This window comes from Myotis nattereri (genome assembly GCF_964212035.1).
Source record: "Myotis nattereri genome assembly, chromosome: 11".
Taxonomy (NCBI): domain Eukaryota; kingdom Metazoa; phylum Chordata; class Mammalia; order Chiroptera; family Vespertilionidae; genus Myotis; species Myotis nattereri.
Window position 1 is genome coordinate 25,853,140 of NC_138086.1, and position 18,415 is coordinate 25,871,554.

At 40.7% G+C, this 18,415-nt stretch overlaps 1 protein-coding gene and 1 long non-coding RNA gene across 2 annotated transcripts in view; one reads left to right on the forward strand and one right to left on the reverse strand.

Annotated features, from left to right (window-relative positions):
• Window positions 1-984: 984 nt before the first annotated feature.
• LOC308526884 lies at window positions 985-10,256 on the reverse strand. Its single transcript, XR_013996582.1, has 3 exons — window positions 10,078-10,256; window positions 8,972-9,251; window positions 985-1,662 (listed from the first exon to the last, which is right to left on the reverse strand). It is a non-coding gene; the product is annotated as an uncharacterized lncRNA (long non-coding RNA).
• Window positions 10,257-10,388: 132 nt separating this feature from the next.
• The window catches only part of BPGM (bisphosphoglycerate mutase), a 29,246-nt gene continuing 21,219 nt past the window's right edge, over window positions 10,389-18,415 (forward strand). Inside the window, exon 1 of the mRNA XM_081102137.1 lies at window positions 10,389-10,565. The gene's annotated coding sequence lies outside the window, so the exon portion shown is untranslated. The remainder of the gene's footprint in view (window positions 10,566-18,415) is intronic.

Below are 18,415 nucleotides of genomic sequence, written 5' to 3' on the forward strand. Positions count from 1 at the left end.
TTTTTGTTTGTTTGCTTGGTATGGGAAGATTTTATACTATGGATTCCATTTGTTTGTTGATTGTAGAACTATCCAGATCTTCTATCCCTTCTTAAGTCAATTTTAGTAAGTTATGTAGTTTTTATTAACTTTTTCATGTCATCAATATTTTCAAACATACTGTCAGAGAAGACAACTTCCACTGCCCTCTCTCCAGAAGCGAAAGTGGCCTTCTGGGTTCTGGGCACTTTCTTCTCTTTTGCCACATCCTACAAAGGCTATTCAAGTTCCCACCTGGATGACAAGCTGTGGCTTAACCTCACAGGCAAGGAGAAAGCCTCTACTGAGAGAAAGGATTGCAGAAGTGAGCGCCCAACCTCTGGAGACTCTCCTCAAAGACTCGTGATGCATATTCCGATAAACATACACCGGTAGAGAATGAAGACCACCACCTCAGCTTCCACTTCATACGGGGAAAGAGGAAGAGAAAATGGACTAGAAGGAGGAGGAGATGCAATAGCAGCAGCAGTCTAAATGAAAGCACCAGCCAAAAGGAAGGTTCAAGAAAAGAAGAAGGTAACAAAAAGCCCAAATGACAATGGCATGGATTGAAGGAATAAGAGGAAAAAAGTCTAAGAAGAGTTGGAAAGGAGACGGTGACTCAATCTCTAAAGATTTCCAATAATAAATAGTCTCTGGAGAATTCCTGAAAGGATCAGTCAGAGATTGAAAACCCTTCAGAACCATGTTCTGTTACCTGACCAGGTTGCAGCTGTGGCTAAATATGCAAACACTGGGAAACTGATCTCACAAAGATAAATTTTAAAAAATACACAATTTAAATGGTCAGGTTATAAAATGGGTTCTGTGGCTGAAGGGAGGCCATGTGATTGTGAAAAGCAAACCAGATGCGTAGGGCTGAAGCAGAGAGCCCTGTATCCTTTAAACAAGAAGATAGACTAAAGAGAAGGAACACTGATTAAAGAGAAGGATGACAAGGATTTTCTGATTGTTCAATAGATAGTTTACTTTAACAACAACAAAAAACGGGACACACACACAATCTGAAAAAGCCTTCTAGTACTTCGGTGACTTTTATATAATTCTGCCAGTTATTCCAGAAAATGTTACTAATTGACATAACTTTAGCAGTCCCCTTGGATAATTTTAGATGGACTGAAGAAAATTTGTGTTTCAAAACTGAAATCATCAGTGAAAGGGGAGGTGACATAAAGTATCAATAAGATAAGAAATTTAAATCTCATGCCATGCGATGGTGCTATTAGTCCTACATATGCCCCCACTCCTACCCTTCAATGAACTTGTGGAAAATTATCACTCCTTTATTGAATGTGTTATAAATAGAAGTGACAAAAACATATGGGAGATCTTGCTAAACAAAAATGAAGTTTTTGCTGAACAAAGTTAAGCTAAAACTTAAAAACTGATTTATATAATTCAGAAATTAATATAATTTGATTCTAGTCTCGATTCCACCACAACTCATCTCAAAATAAACAAGAGGAAAAAGTCAACTAATCCAAAGACTTGTTTCCGTGAAAAGTTCTGAAGTAAATATGGCAGAATGTGAAGATGTGATAAAGCTGGGAATGGATACACAGTGTTTATACATCATTCTTCATTCTTCCCAGTATGTAGGGAATATTATCCAATTTTAAAATCCTAAAAAAAAAATGAAAAAATGATTAAGGATTAGTTAAGTGAAAAAGGATAAGAAATATAATGCAGATAGAAATAACAGCATGGGCAAAGGCACAGAGAAATACCATTGGAAGTATAGGTAAGATGCTTGATGAAGGTGCTTAGCAAGGATATAAGAGAAATGGGAAAGTGATCAGTCAAGTCCTAGTGAAAGGAAGTCAGAAGACACAGCGACCAGAGGTGTCTAGTGGACAGCAGGAACAATTAAACACTCATTACACATTCCAGGGACAAGAAAGCGAACCATCATAAGCTGAGCATGATAATGTAGCAGGCACTTTAAATACACTGTCCCATTTAATCTTCCCAACAGTACCACGATAGATATCATTATTTCTATTTTACATACGAGGACCCTGAAGATCAGAGAGGTTAACTAACTTGACCAAGATCACACAACTATTAACGAGGATTCTGTCCACATGTATGTTTCTAAAGCCAGTATTCTCTTTTTTAAAAATCAGGTCTTTTTTAAAGTTATAAATTCTATACCATAAAGTGCACCCATTTTAGCAAACAATTTAATGAGTGTGAGTTTAATATAATTGTGCACCCATTACCACAATCCAATGTTCAATTGACTGAAATTCTATTCATTCTGACCGTTGCTCAGACTTTCTATCTTCCATTATGTATCTAAACTTCTCACATCCCTGCCAACTTCTCACCTTCAGCCCCTCCCTCCGCATAATTAAGTACTCCCCTCCCACCAAAACACCTTGTGAGTCTTAATTAATTGCACCTGCACTTATACTTGTTGGACTGTAATTAATAATTCATGAGTTGGTCTCTCTCCTACTAGGCCATGCTCCTTGGCGATAAGGGCAATGTTTCATTTATCTTTATCTCTTGCTCTTGGCACAGTTCATGGTAGGTACTAAAAGTATTGTTAATTCACTTAATTCAAAATTCCCAACGCAAGTTCTTAAGCGTCAGGAGACATTCAATGAGTAATTTGCTACTTTTTGGTTTAATTTGCTGGTTGAGACCAGATCTCAGGCGTTTCTCAAGGTTTTAATTGTTTTCTCATTTTCCCTTTTCCTTTTTGGCTCTTCTCTACCTCCTATCCTCAACACACACACACTTTTTTGAGAAGTTAGAGATGCAACAAAGCATAAGGAAATATATAAGTTTAGGCAAAGAGGAGTACTTATAACATAATAAATTTTACTAAATTTACTCTTTTGGGGAGCTAAAAAATGTAACATTTTCCATAATATGTCGCTAAAGTTGGTCTGTTTTTAATATTTTGTCTAATACAGTTGTTTTTGGAGCTGAGGACACAGGTTCTTTCCTATTGGTCTTAAAAATAATTTCTAACAGAAGGGGAGTTTTGGCAAGCTATAGCTGCCTGGCCTTTATATCCTTGCTTATGTTCCAAGGGTGAAGAAATGTAGGTCATTTGGCACTGCGGTTCTGTGCTCCAGCTGTCATTGAGACCAGGGATTGCAGCAACCTGAGTTTCAGCAAGTCATCTCACCAGGAATCACCAAGCATCAGAGCCTTTGCCATTACCCACCTTATAAATCCTAAGTAGTCGACAGAATACGTATGGGCTAACCTTACTTGCTAATTTTTACAACTTGTGGTTGCCAACAGGTGTTTCACCTATTTCTCTTATCTGACACCTCACAGAGAGATGATGTCAGAGACTAGTTCATATCCCTTCTTCCTCCCTCAACTGGCATAAAAAGACCAACATTCAGTTGTTGGTAATGACTGATGGTTTTTGTCATTATTCTTTACTTGAAAACTCACTAATAAATGAGGCCAGTGAAGCTATTTTCTTAATTTATTTAATTGAGATTCTGTGAGGAGTCAACTGAGAAACATAAAAAGCTTTGCCTCACTGATGTTGGAGTCACAGATCTATAGGTAAAGTAGCTTCTCTCTGGACACAGCACAGCACTTACAAGTAGCTATAGAAATGACAGCTCTCAAAGCCAAGGTCTGGGATCTCAGGTAGCCTAGAAAATGTTTACCATACAAGGAAAAGATGTTTTATAGAACAAGCCTTCGTTTAGAAGCTTAAGATGATTTCATTTAGAAATAGAATGTCTTTTGTCTACTGTTGTGATTTTTTATACCATTTTAGATTTCTTTAAATTTTCCCCCCTTTGTGTATTTTTTTTACATCCCTTAGGCTTCATGTTATCTCAGCTCACTAGCATCTGTGGCCTGGCACTTGTTTTGGCTACGTAATCACATGTCTTTCCCTACATAGTGCAGCCTCTGAAACCTTATCTGCTAGGACCAGCCTTCCCTGCCCTTAGGAGGGCCTCCTAGTTATTTGCTGGACCTATTTTTCTTCAGAAGAGAAAAAGAGAAAATCAACAAGGTTGATTTTGTTCCACACCTAAAAAATATATATTTTTAAAGTTAAAATGTATTGAGCTCTTTCTATGTGTCAACTTGTTTAAATAATGTAACTTCATAAGGTAGGTATCATTACTGTGCTCATGATACAACAGAAGAAATGAGGCAAGGATGTTAAGCAAGTTGCCCACGATCATATGATCAGTACAGAACAGACTCAGAGGCGGACTGGCTCCAAAGCCCACACTCTTGCCCATTATTGTACTTCTTTTGAACCTCTGAATCACATTTCCCTGTTGGATAATTAGTCCCCAGTAGTACCCTTGCATTACAGACTCAGCCTGAGAGTTAGGAAACTTGAATTCTTGTTCTGTGTTTTAACTTGGGAGGAAAGAGCATTGTAGGTAGGGAAAATGCATGTACAAAGGTCTAATGGCCAAAGGGAGGACGAAGAAAGCCAATATTAGGAGCAAAGGGAAACCACTGCAGTGTTTTAAGCCGTGGGAAGTGGGGGGTTAGCTGTAATCTGATCACAAATATATTCTTTCTTTAAAAAATTACATTACATTTGGATTCTTTTAAATAAATTTATCTTAGAGAGAGGAAGAAAGGGAGGGAGGAAAACATTGATGTGAAAGAGACACATCGATTGGCTGCCTCCCATATGCACCCCGAACCAGCAACCTGCGTATGTGCCCTGACTGGGAATCGAATCCATCACAGGACAACACTCCAAGGAACTGAGCCACACCAGCCAGGATGACCACAAAGATATTCTACCAATATCACCCTGGCTGCTTAAAAGAGAGCAAAAGTAGATTTAGGAAGATTTGTTAGGAGTCTATTGAGAAAATCCAGGCAAGAGGTGATGGTGGCTTGGGCTAGGCACAGCGGTTCTTAGCCTGTGGGTCGCGACCCCTTTGGCGGTCGAATGACCCTTTCACAGGGGTCGCCTAAGACCATCCTGCATAGCAGATATTTACATTACGATTCATAAGAGTAGCACCATTACAGTTATGAAGTAGCAACGAAAATAATTTTATGGTTGGGTCACAACATGAAGAACTGTAATTAAAGGGCCAGAAGGTTGAGAACCACTGGGCTAGGGTATTGGTAGTGTGTGTGTGTGTGTGTACACACATACACAGGTGTACAAGAGTGGAGTGGGGTGAGGGGATGGGAAAATATTTTTTAAAACATGTACCATGGATTAAAACTGCTTTTGATTAGATTATGTAAAAATTTTAGCCTTTAACAAAACATTCCAGAAGCTACATTTCCAATAAGTGTTACTGCCTTCAAAGTCTCATGGTGAGAGGTTCATATACCCATTTCAGTGATGCTTCATGGCTCTAAACAATTTTGGAAAGCCTCTTCTAGAATTTCCTTCTAGATATAAGGAAATGAGCTAAACTAGAAAAATAGGCTTACTGATATATATATATATATATATATATATATATATATATATATATATATATCATCATCATCATCAGTTCAGCTCATAAACTTGTTTTGACTACGTAATCACACGTCTTTCCCTACATTGTGCAGCCTCTGAAACCTTATCTGCTAGGACTAGCCTTCCCTGCCCTTAGGAGGGCCTCCTAGTTATTTGCTGTACCTATTTTTCTTCAGAAGAAAACAAGAGAAAATCAACAAGGAGCTAAACTAGAAAAAATAGGCTTACTGCTATATATATATCACTATCATACTTCAGAAATCCCAGAAGCTAAGGGAACTATGTGTAGTGCTGTTAAATTGCTGCAGGGTTCATAAGAACTTCTTTTTATGACTTTGACCTTCCAATGTATACAGTGAGGTCAAATAAGAAAATACCTCATCAAAAAATGAGGATATATTCTTTTGACTAAGAGTAAGCCAACTCAGGCGACTCAAGGCAGAAGAAATTCTTGGATAGTCAAGATTTTTATTTTTTTAGGGAACAGATAATACATATATTCCAGAAGATTGACAGCAAATTTCCCTTGAGGGGAGCAGGGGAGAATGGTGTTATATCCATCAGTTTTAAGGAACAGTGGGAAGCATGGTGGACACAGTTCAAATTTCAGACCCAAGCTGCGCCTAGCTGTGCAGGCTTGGACCAATTCTCTCTTCGAGCCTTACTTTCCTCATCTGTAAAATGGAGCTACATATACCAGGAGTTTTGTGAGGTTTTACTAATGGAGCTCTGACTTCCAACCCGTCCCCCAATTTTCTCTCATTTAACCACCTTTTCTTCAGGTTAAAGAACAGGAAACCCTGAGAAAAGTAAGGATTAAAAGACAACCCTCCAGGTGTTTTCAGGCTTTAACTGGATTTACCTTTCTTAGCTCTGCAATACCAGGGCCCAGAAAAAAGAATTCCTAGTGCTTTATCACCTTCAGCAAAGCAAGGCTGCGGCTCCCCCGGTAGTAGTGCTGTGGTTCAACAGATATTCCCAGAGCACCCTGTCATTCAAGGAAACAAGTAGCCCGTTTAAATACCTGAGTCTTTTTAAGAAAATGAAACAAACTCAATGCTCAAGAGTAGGAGATTGGTTGAACTGTGAGATATAATATCCAAAGGCACACTCACGCAGTGGAATTATATATATTGAAGAATATTAAATGGCATGGGGAGATGTTCATGATACATTAAGTAAATACTGCTGTAAAACAATATATATACTATGGATTCCAGTCTTTTGTTTTTAAAATATATTTCATTGATTTTAGAGAGGAAGGGAGAGGGGGAGAGAGAGAGAAACATCAATGATGAGAATCATTGATTGGTTGCCTCCTTTACTCCCCACACTGTGGATCGAGCCCACAACCCAGACATGTGACCTGACCAAGAATTGAACCATGACCTCCTGATTCATAGGTTGATGCTCAACCACTGAACCATGCCGGCTGGGCTGAATTCCAGTCTTTTAAAAAATAATGTATTTACAGGGACAAAATAGAAAAAAAATAAAAATTGTTAATAAATTTTGAGTGGTAAGATTATGGGTGTTTTAAATTCTTTTCTAAACCTAATACAATAAATGTAATATTTGTTAATAAAAAGTTATAATACATATGATACAGCATTTGAAAACTCCACAGGGCAGAAATTGTGACTACTTTGTTTACTGCCACAGAAAAAAACAGCATTTAAAGAAATTAGTGTTTTTCCTAGGCAGAATGTGTAAAAGGGGAAAGTGCCTCTTTTGATTTTCTACAAGTTTCCTCCTTTTTCAGGCAGTTATTTTTCCCCCAGAATTAAGAGTGGAAAAAAGAAAATCAGCCTGCCTCTTTTTCTGCCCCAGGATGCTCACTGCTGAGATTTAGAGTAGGGAAATTTCACATAATACAGACGTCCCAATACCGGAGGCTCCTGGATCTGCCACTGGTTTGTACCCTCTTGGCCATTCACTTCCTGACAGGCGCCTCTGTGGGTAGCAGTGAGGTAACTGGGGAAATTCCTGTCTTATAACCTCTACAGATATCCTGCAAAGGGGAGGAAAGCCCAAGGCCCAGAGTTTCTTGAGTTTTTAAAATAAGGGTACTTGTAAGTAGCTAAAACACTCTACTGTAATTGTTAAGAATCAATACCATTTACTGAATGCTTTCCAAAAGCCAGACATACACTGCATTATCTCATTTAATTTTCACACTGGTCACTTAGGTATTATCCCTATTTCACAAAGACAAGCTGAGGTCAAGCAATGTACCTTCAGAGACTGCAAAATTATTTCAAAATTGCCTCCATTATTCTCCTCTGTGAGATGAGGATTCTCCGTTTTAACACCTGAAAGAAAGGGACAGGTGGCTTTCAAATCCCTGGTGGGGTCTCTATGGCTGATCCCTTGGAGCAATTCCAGTTTTTTTGGTTTCAATAGATGAGTCCTGCCCTAACCAGTTTGGCTCAGTGGATAGAGCGTCGGCCTGCGGACTCAAGGGTCCCAGGTTCGATTCTGGTCAAGGGCATGTACCTCGGTTGCGGGCACATACCCAGTGGGGAGTGTGCAGGAGGCAGCTGATTGATGTTTCTCTCCCATCGATGTTTCTGACTCTCTCTATCCCTCTCCCTTCCTCTCTGTAAAAAAAATCAATAAAATATATTTAAAAAAAAAATAGATGAGTCCTGTACTTAGTAGGGCAATGGAAGCCAAACATGGGCCTATTACACTAGATTATGAGTGGCAGGTTTTAATCCGACACCGAAGGAGTTAGGGTGTGGTAGGAGACTAGATACTACTGCAAACAACCAGATCAGGATGTGTCTTGACAACTCTCAAGACAAGGAGATAGTCCTGTACATGGGATATAGGACCAACGAATTCTGGAGTTTACTGGAGGGAGGAAGGGAGGGAAGGAGCCCATGGCTCTGCCAGGGGAGAACGAGGCAGAATAGCTCAGGTGAGTGGATGGTGTTCTGATGTTGGTGGACTAGCTCAACCCTACCTACAAAGGAATCCTGTGTAAATTTTGGCCAGGTATGTATGCTATCATAAAATAGTATTTTATTGAACAAGACAATCTGCTACCCAATCCTTAAAGTACAATACTTGTTAATATTGATTTTCTGATATACACACATAATAGAAAGAAAGACAAAGAGACAACATGGCTATAATAAATTATGGTGTTTTCATTTCTTGTTTGGATGAAACTGGAACTTTTCCAAGAGTTGTTTGAAGTAAAATAGGGACTTGAGACACTGAGTTATTTTCATAGCATCGACACTGCTTGCTATATCAAAATCAAATTCCTCAAGGTTGGTCTTAATGCAAGTTAATTTTAAAATCTGTAATCTTGATTTTAAAGAATTTATTGTCTTTTTTTGGGGGGGAGGGGAGAGAAGCTGCAGAAAAGGAAGCATTTTCCTAGAATTATGAGTTAGCAACCTTGCAAGGGTCCTTGTCCAAGTTCTGGCCCCAACCAGCTAAATAATTCTGAACAAATCTCTTAAACTTCAGAGTCCTCACCTGCACAACGAGATTCTAAAAGGCAGATGCGATGGCTGACATTGCTGATGTTCTAATAGAATCTAGGTGACAAGCTAGCACTCCATGGGTATCCACAACGACAGTAAAACTAAATCCCATGAGCAGGTGCCCTGAAGTGCAGCGTTGCGTATTCCCGCGTGTCAAATGCTCACAGACACCGGTGAACGGCCGTCTTTGTCCTCCAGAGTATGGATGGTGGGCATTCTGAGTTAGAGAGCTTTCTGGGAAAACTTCCCCTTCCCTTGGTCCCCCGTGCATCCTGGAGGAAAGGAAGAGCAAGCGGGGTAAGAATATACGATCTGGAAGTTGTATTCCTGGGAGTCGGGTCTGGAAGGTGCCTCCTGCCACTTGCAAGCTGAACCCTGATCTCTGAGGTCCGGGGCGGAAATGTTCTGCTCTAACAAGGGCCCGTGAGATAGGGAACCAACTACAGACACTTAGGTCTCCGTGAATCCAACACATAGCCTGTCGTGGAGTTCAACAACGTGGGAAGATTACTTTTTCGAATTTTTGTTTAATTATTCCGAGGACCTGCTTGGCAGGCACCAAGCTACGGGGCTTGTGATGAGGATGAATCAGGAAGTCCTCCAAAGAGGACGCTGACACCAGGCAGGGCAGCTTCTTAGAAATGGAGAAGGGGGGATTCCCATGCGGCCAGGCACGCGTACTATTCCTTATCGTTCCCACCTACTCAAAAGGTCTGACTGTGTGCTTCAAAGCCTGGTGTGGTGGTTCTAGCGGCGCTTCGGGTATTTTCTTTTTTATGGGTTTCTCTTGTTCAGTAACTGTGGCCTCCAAATTTATAATTCTCCTCTTTCCACTCCATCCTCCCTTCATCTGTGGTAGAAGCTTTCGTGCCTTGCATTTATCACTGTTCTCTCCCAACCAAAACAGTGCCAGGGAACAGCCTATGGGGCATCCCTACGAAAGCACTGAGAGAAAGCGCGGCTCAGATGCTGCCCAGACAGCCGGCACTTTTAAAGGCTTTTGTTTCCATCACGATTTAAGACTTAAAACCAACGAGGAAAGCGGGAGCTTTGCCCCGCAAGAACTACCCACTTTCATCCCGGGTTGAAGTCTCCCACCTTAAAAAAGGCATCGCCTCATCGCCTCCAGGATCCCGCCGACACTTCCGTACACGGGCAAGTACTTGATTTCTTTACGACGCGAAACTCCCTCTAGCACCTCAGCCCGTCAAGACCGCCCCAGGCCTGAGGCTTTTCTATCGCGGGTTCGACTTCTCTATTTTTCCAGACCCAAGCCCGCCCACCGGCGTCGAGGTCAGCTCTTTATTGGTCCAGACGTGTGCTCGTCTCCGCAGTGAGCCAATCAGAACTTCGCTTTCTACCCCAGGGATTTGGGAAACGGAAAAGACCTCGACCTGTTCCTGGGGAGTAAGGCGGGGCCGTACATGAGTGACATTTCAACCCCCCAATGGGCAGAGCGCTAGGACCTGCCCCTCTGGCGCCCGGGCTAGAAAAGAGCGTTGATGCCGGCCACAGGGATGAGTCCTAGGTGGCACTGCCGGCCCGGCGGCTCTGAGGAGCGGGTGCTGCTGGTGGCCTCTTTGCAGGTGAGTGGTTTTGTCTTAGCATGTTTGCTGTTGAGAACGTTCCCGTTTTTAAAGAAGGTGGCGTTTTACCCCGGAGTGCGGGAGGCCAGTTCCTTGACGCTGCCGGTTCTGCCTTTGAATCTGGCGCTCGCTCGTCTGCCCCTCAAGGGCCAGCCCTCACGCGTGCCCCGGGTTCCTCTCTGCTGTCCCTTTCTCTGAATGAGCCTGTCTGGGAGGCACAGGTCCGCCAGCTGGAGGGAGGACTCGCCTTGGGAGTGGTGTCTCGACGGCAGGAATAAACAGGAATTGAAGGGAGGGAGGATCACCTCCCCTGGGCGCCTGGCAGAGCCCCGTCAATGGTGGGCTGCAGGAAGGAGGCTCGGTGCCCTCGGGGCCATGCCACTGTATTTAGGGCGATGGCAGACCTGCCCCTGAAAGTCGAAGCAGACAGAAAAAAACCTGAATGCCGGAAAGGAGGAGGAGGTGAATGTCTGAAATGGTTTTCACGGAGCGCTCAAATCTGGAGCCAAATCACAGGTTCTTAAAAAAAAAAAAGTTAAGTGTGTTTCCTCTCCTTTCAAAGGCGTAGGGGGCTGCAATGCTGGAGAAGGGCAAGAGAAATGCATAAGGGAAGTGAAGTGCACGGTTAAGTTTTGAAGGGTAATGGGTGGTTAGAGAACTTATTATAACTCCCATTCGCCAACCGTCTAGCTCTCTTCCAAATTGTGGAGCGTTGAGAGCTTGTGCGTGGGACCAGAAAGTTAACTGACGGAATGCAGGATTCGGTGGTGGAGGGGTGGGAATCAAACAGTATCGTTCAGCAGAAGCTGCTAAGATTTTCCGTTTTGAAAGCAGAACACATGTTTCAATTTGCCTTTTATTTTAAAACGGACTCCCCTGAGTCCAGGGACCAGGTTTTATCCATCTCTGTCTTCTTGACAGAGCACCGTAGATGCTCTTCCGTTAGTGTGGACTTTGGAGAAGCATCATTCAAAACAAATGGTGTAGTGAGAGGAGCTCTGAGTTGCAGAGTCAAGACACCTGGGTTTTAGTCTTGAAGCTGTTGCTATTTGTGTGATCGTAAACAAATCCTTTCAACTCTCTGACTCTTCATTTTTGCATCTTTCAAGAGCAGATGCTGCCTTGGATTATTTCTGAGGTCCATGCCTGTGTTAAAGGTCTGTTTTAAAGTGAAAATGATTAGACATTTTCCACCACAAGTATATAAACATAATCTCGTTGCAGTAAATCCCGTACCAGTCTGTTAGCAAATAAAAGTTCCCAGCTGTGAGGGTAGTGTTTGTTCTTTTGTGTCTACATTTAAACCAAATGGATCCTAGGAGAAACTTTGGACATTTACAGACGGACCATTTTACAGAGGTATAAACGTACTAGTAGAAAATGTCATTTTTTTATTCCATCATCCAGCGGCAACTCACTGTTAATGTTTGGGTAGATCTTTTGGTGTCTCTTCCCCTTTTGCTTCCTACAGTTGGTTGAAATTCAGTGGCACGTTCCGTTTTAAGTAATGACTGATACATCTACATTCAGCCCTGCTTTCATCTTTGTGTGTCTGATGCCCACACATGTTTGAATTGATAGGTCTTTTGAATATTCTTGAAATGAAATCTGGTGTGAGGGAATGTTTATATGGGGAAATAGGACTAAAAGAATTACCTAACAAAAAAATCTTTCACTGAAACTTGGCCACAAATACGGAAAAAACATCCTTTATAAAAATGTAAATTAAATGTTAGCCACCTCATTAAAGCATTTGGACTGTAGTATTTGGTATACTTCTAAGACTGTATCTTACCATCAACTTTACCACCCCCTCCAACATACACGCACACACAATTTGATTTCATTCCTCCTTCCTCTACCTAATTGAACTTTCTTTACCCAGCCTCATTTTATTTCCAGCTTTTGCTTCTGCTCATGCCATCAGCAAGGTAGGATCATCTTCAAGGGCCTGAGGTCTGTGCCAGTCTTCATATGTTAGCTAGAGTCTGCTCCATTCAACCCAGAATACCTCTCACTTTTTGGTAGTGTGCTTCACCATCATCTCATTTAGTCTTCCTAATAGCCCCCTGAGAACAGTAATTTCATTATCCTCTTTTTGGATAAAGAACCTGAACAGGCTGAAGTTCAGGAAATTTAAATAACTTGGTCAAGGTCACACTGTCAGTAAGTAGCAAAGCTGGGACTGATATCCAGGTTTCTTGACTTAAACTTTTGGGGTTTGGTGGAATAGTTTATGTTGACAACAGCTACTACTCTGGGGAAATAAGTAACCAGAGATAGGAAGGAGGTGTCATGAGTGAGTGCTGTGTATATTGGTGATGCCTTGCAGGCTGAAACTAGCAACATGAAGACCAACATACATCTCATCACAAAAATAGATCTCTTAGCTGTGAATAGGGGTTCACCTGCTATGGTTTGTTTCCCTTGTAGCAAGTGATCAGTCACAGCTGTTTGTTAGTAGATGTAAAGCTGGAGAATGACAGGGTAATATTAGTGCCTAGAAAATACCTGTGAGTGATAGCATTTACTCCTGGTAAAGAGGTGCTCTTCTAATGCAACTACAAATGGAAAAGTTACTATAAAGCTATAGGAAAAGGAATAGATGGTGGAACACTCGGTACTTTTAAGTACAGTCATGTCTGGACTTTTAACATTGAGCTTGATTTTGGGGAAGGCATATTATGTTAAGACTCCAAAGAACTGAGCTCCAGATTTCATTTCCCTTAAGAACTGTTCCTTTTTCCTTTATCAGAAACATGGTTAACCTCTGTTTTTTTCTATATCCTCAAGTATATAGCCAGCCTATCTTCTCTAGAGTTAGGTTCCTAATGCAATGGGAGTTGACTTTCACATTGAAGATTTGGACCAGGGAAAACATCTGAGTGGTCTATGGTGGCATTTGAATAGTTAATATTTAAGGATAAGCTTTGGATCATAGCAACTCTTGCTCTGTATCCCTTATTTTCCATACTTCAATATTATATCATTGATCATATTTCTTACTCAGTTTTTGGAAACAAAAAAACAGAAAGCAAACTTAAGTTTTTGGGCTGGTCTTTATCTTGTAATTTTATCTACCTGTTTATGAATTGTCATACTGGGATATTAGACATTATTACTTTTCGAATACCTGAGGAAGGGAAGAAGCAATGTTCTAGGAACATTACTTTCGAAGACAGGACAAGCCTCATTTATGGTGAAGATGGGGGAGGTATGTGAAATTACCTGGTTTAATTATCAGGAGTAGGAGGTAGCAGCAGGGTTTTTATGCTGCATTTGTTGAAACTACCTAGAGATTCTGGAGATAGTGTAGAACAGTGATGGCGAACCTTTTGAGCTCGGCGTGTCAGCATTTTGAAAAACCCTAACTTAACTCTGGTACCGTGTCACATATAGAAATTTTTTGATATTTGCAACCATAGTAAAACAAAGATTTATATTTTTGATATTTATTTTATATATTTAAATGCCATTTAACAAAGAAAAATCAACCAAAAAAATGAGTTCGCGTGTCACCTCTGACACGCGTGTCATAGGTTCGCCATCACTGGTGTAGAAGTAACCTCAGTAAATACAATGCCTTGTGTGTGCACCAGTCACATATATAAATAAATTCGTGCACTGTGGGGGGGGGGGGGGGTTGTCCCTCAGCCCGGCCTGCCCCCTCTCACAGTCTGGGAGCCCTCAGGGGATGTCCTACTGATGGTTTAGGCCCGCTCCCCACGGGAGGCCACCGGGCTGATCAGGGGAAGGCACTGCCCCTATCACCCCACTGCTGCTGCCACTGCTGGCCGTGCTGGCTGCCTGAGCCCTGGGCCTTACAACCGCTGGGACTAATGGCTGCCGAGTCCATGGCAGCCTGAGGCTGCGGCTGCAGTGAGCCCACAGCTGCTGTGAGCCCTGGGCCTTGCAGCCGCCTGGGCTCAAGGCTGCCTGAGCTTGAGGCTGCCGTGAGCCCCGGGCCTTGCAGCCGCTATGGTTTTGTCCGGATGGACATTCAGATGGATGTCCAGAAGATGTCTGCTCTAATTATTATATTACCCTTTTATTAGTATAGATATACCCTCTTCATCCTTGCCTTATCTAAAGGATACTAATCTTGAAACATAATTTCAATTTTATAGTAGCATTTATGGAAAGAATATTTTTTACTCTATAACAAATATATATATGGGGAAGGGTATTTGAAAATATAAGTCACTTGCAGAGTGTGTTTCCTTTGAATCACCTATTTGTTTCTTTATTGCCAAGGCAATTGCATAGCACCTATTCTTGAGCAAGTATACATTCATTTGAAGTTTGAGTCATTGTGGCAATTTATGAAGATGTCTAATAGAAGTAAAGTATGTCAAAATGACAGATTGTTTTTTGAAGTTGGCTAACGTGAATAATTTTTCCTTCTAGTGTTTTCTTTAACCCATTATTAAATAATTAAATTAAGGAAAAGTAAACTACTCAGACTGATTTAAGTGTTCTCAGTATTGTATTCTGTGAAAAATAAATACAATTATGAATGGGATTCCATTACTCAAGGTACTTGATGTTCTGGCCAAGAATAAAATCAGGTAATATAATAATGTTGGGATTATTCTGTGACCAGATGCTTAAAGTTTCAAAACAGTGATGCAATTAGGAGATGAGAGAATGGTATCCTTCCAGGCCAGGTATTGGCAAATTAAGGCCTTCTGGCCCACTACCTGCTTTAGTACAGCCCACAAGCAATGAGTGGTTTTTACATTTTTTTAACGGTTGAAATAAATCAAAGAATAACAAGTTCATGTGCAAGAAAATTACATGAAATTCTAATTTCAGTGTTTATACATAAAGTTTTATTGGAACACAGCCTCATTTATTCATCTGTGTATTGTCTACGGCTGCTTTCAGCTACAATGGCAGATTGTAATACCATATAGCACAACAAACCTAAAAAAATTACTATTTGTTCTTTTACAGAAAGAGTTGCCAACACCTGAGCTAAGCTATAGTGTCTTTCACGTTCATCTTCTTCACATTTCAACAGTCATTTTCTTAGTGCAGGTCTTCATTGTATGTTACCAGAAATTATTGCAAAATCCTCAAAAGTATTCATATCTTTGGTTTTTCTTATCTCAATTTGTAAATGCTGCCTGATTCTCCTAAAATACACATTATTAAACCTTTAATGATGTCCCAGTATTTATACAAGAACCTACATTCTTTGGCACAAGTACCTGCAGGTACTATTCAGACTTATCTTTCTAGGCTAGTCTCCTCCTATTTCCTCATTGTACCCTATACTTAGGGTGATCATATAATTTTCCAAATGGGACATTCAAGTATGAGAATGTTTCTATGATAATTATGTTGGGAAATAGGCCTAAAGCAAGATTGCTCTAGGTAAACCAGGACATATAGTCATCCTACCTATTTCCAGTAATTTTGAATGAGTCACCATTTTCCATACGTATCTGTTCCCTATTACTGACTATCCCCTCAGACTAGAATGCCTTTTCCTTTTTCTATAAATCTAAATCTTGAACATCATTCCCAAACCAGTTTAAAGAGTGCCATGTCCATGAAGCCTTGCTCAGAAATAATCTTTTTTACCTCTCTTACGAATGGAGTGTTTCTCATGATGCGAATAACTTTCTGCTTTAGCAGTATGTACACACGCACACATGTCACCCTTCCCTAACCAGTTCCTTGAAGACATATCCTTGTTGGTTTCTATAGTCCTCACAGGCTCAAATGGGATTTGCAACACATGTTTGAAAATGAATTAACCAGATTTGGGAGACTGAGTATTTGTGGCTGTCAATTTATAAATCACCAATTTTAATGATATTAAGTAGTGAGGAAAGTAGGGTTTCCAAGGACTGAGGACAGAGTCTTGGGTGCCAGTGTGGCAGAGTGCTTCCAGGCATAAATGTAGGCTTGATCTGTGTCACCTTGGGCAAGTAAACGTCTCCTCAAAGTTTCTGCATCTGTAAAACGGGACTAATCACAGTACCTCTCCATAGAACAGTGGCTGAAGATTCAAATAGTCTACGTACATGGTGAGCACTCCTTGAATGTTAGCTGCTATGACATCATATGATATCTTCAGCATCATAATACTATTCTGGTGGGTAGGAAAATACAGAGACCTAAGACCAGGGCATAACAGTAGAAGAGCCTGGGAAGTCCAGCATTGAAATCCTAAAGAATTTTTTTCCTTGGTGGAAGTAGTCAGCTGCAGAGTGTGAGTTCCAAGAGAAGATGTTCTCCACTTACTAAGAAATAGCTAATCTGCAGTTTTTTGAGAGACCATGTCAGTAGAGTGGGCGAGGCACAAGTTAGGTGTCAAGAGACTAAAAAAATAATGGCTAGAAGAAAGGAAAAATAGCAAAGAAGAAGAGGCAGGAAGATGAGACACAGTCATATAAAAGTACATTTTTTTTTTTGAGCCATACCATACTTTAAAAAGAAAGGAGGCTTGGGGTATGAATTCACTGACCTGTATTGCCCTTTTTTGGTATAAAGTAAATCATCAACTAAAATTAGTGCTTAATTCAAGTGTCAAGGGATAAGTGAGGAACCCTAAGAACCAACTCCAAGGTGGTGAGCTTTACCAAAAATAAAACTTGATTTTGAAAAAGAAGCTTTTAAATTTGAGGGTGGAGAGTATATATTGAGGAGTATATATTCTTAGTATGATATCTATAAGTTGGGGCGACTATTGCCCAGTTTGACTTAGTGCAATGAGTTTTTTCTCAAGAACAGCCATAAGCTGAGCCCTCCTTTATTCCTTTCATAAAATGCTGCCTGGGTTTGGAAAGACAAGTCGTGACTGGATATGTTCCTGGGAAATGAAGCCAAATGAGCCCAGATCCTCAAACCAAGACTCTAACATCTTCAGTGGTGAGATAGGGAAAGCTCAGGGATCAGGGGGAGAAGACCTAAAATTTGCCAGTTAGTACTGTATGTTTTTGAACAAGTTAATTGGAGTCTCTCTCTGTGTGGAGATTATGGCCATTCATGAACATACTAAATTGTAAAGGCTACAAAAATATAATGGATGGTTTTTCTTGGCACTGGCTTTGCCACTAAATACACTGGGATTCTTGAGTTAAAGCTTTCTAACATCTCAGGCCTGCCAACTGACTGTTTTTACTTTGGCAGTTAACCACCAAAACTGTCAAGCCTCAGCCTCATTAGCACAACATAATCATTTTTGTCTAACTTTTGAGTCATTCAACACACCTCAGGACATATACCTAGGTTGCAGGTTTGATTCCTGGTCAGGACGTATATGGGAGACAACTGATCAATGTTTCTCTCACATCGATGTTTCTCTCTTTCTCTCAAATCAATAAAAAACATATTCTCGGGTGAGGATTTAAAAAAGAAGTTTATCAAGCTTATATGATGGAATGATAATATTTTGATCCTATAGGGTTAAATAAAATGTACTATTAAAATTAATTTTACCTATTTTTAACTTTTAATATGGTTTTAGAACATATATGGCTTGCATTATATTTTGACTGGACACAGCTGATCTAAAGGATGACTAGACGTTACTGAAAGCAGCGTGGGACTGAAGTGAAGTGAAAGTGGAGGGGAGGCCGTGATGGGCTGGGAGAGGGTCTGTATAGTATGTGTAGAGGTCCTGAGGCAAGAAAGAACATGGCATGCTCAAGGAAATAAAAGAAAACCAAAGCCTTGGGGGTCACAGCAAGGACTTTGAACTTTATCCTCAGATCAATAGGAAGTAATTGAGGGTTTTAAATGGGGTACTTAGTTTTCAGGAAGTTTGCAGTTAATAAATGAGAGCAAGAGAGCTACAGCTGAATATAGCAAGATTCTCATAATCATCCCCCCCCCCC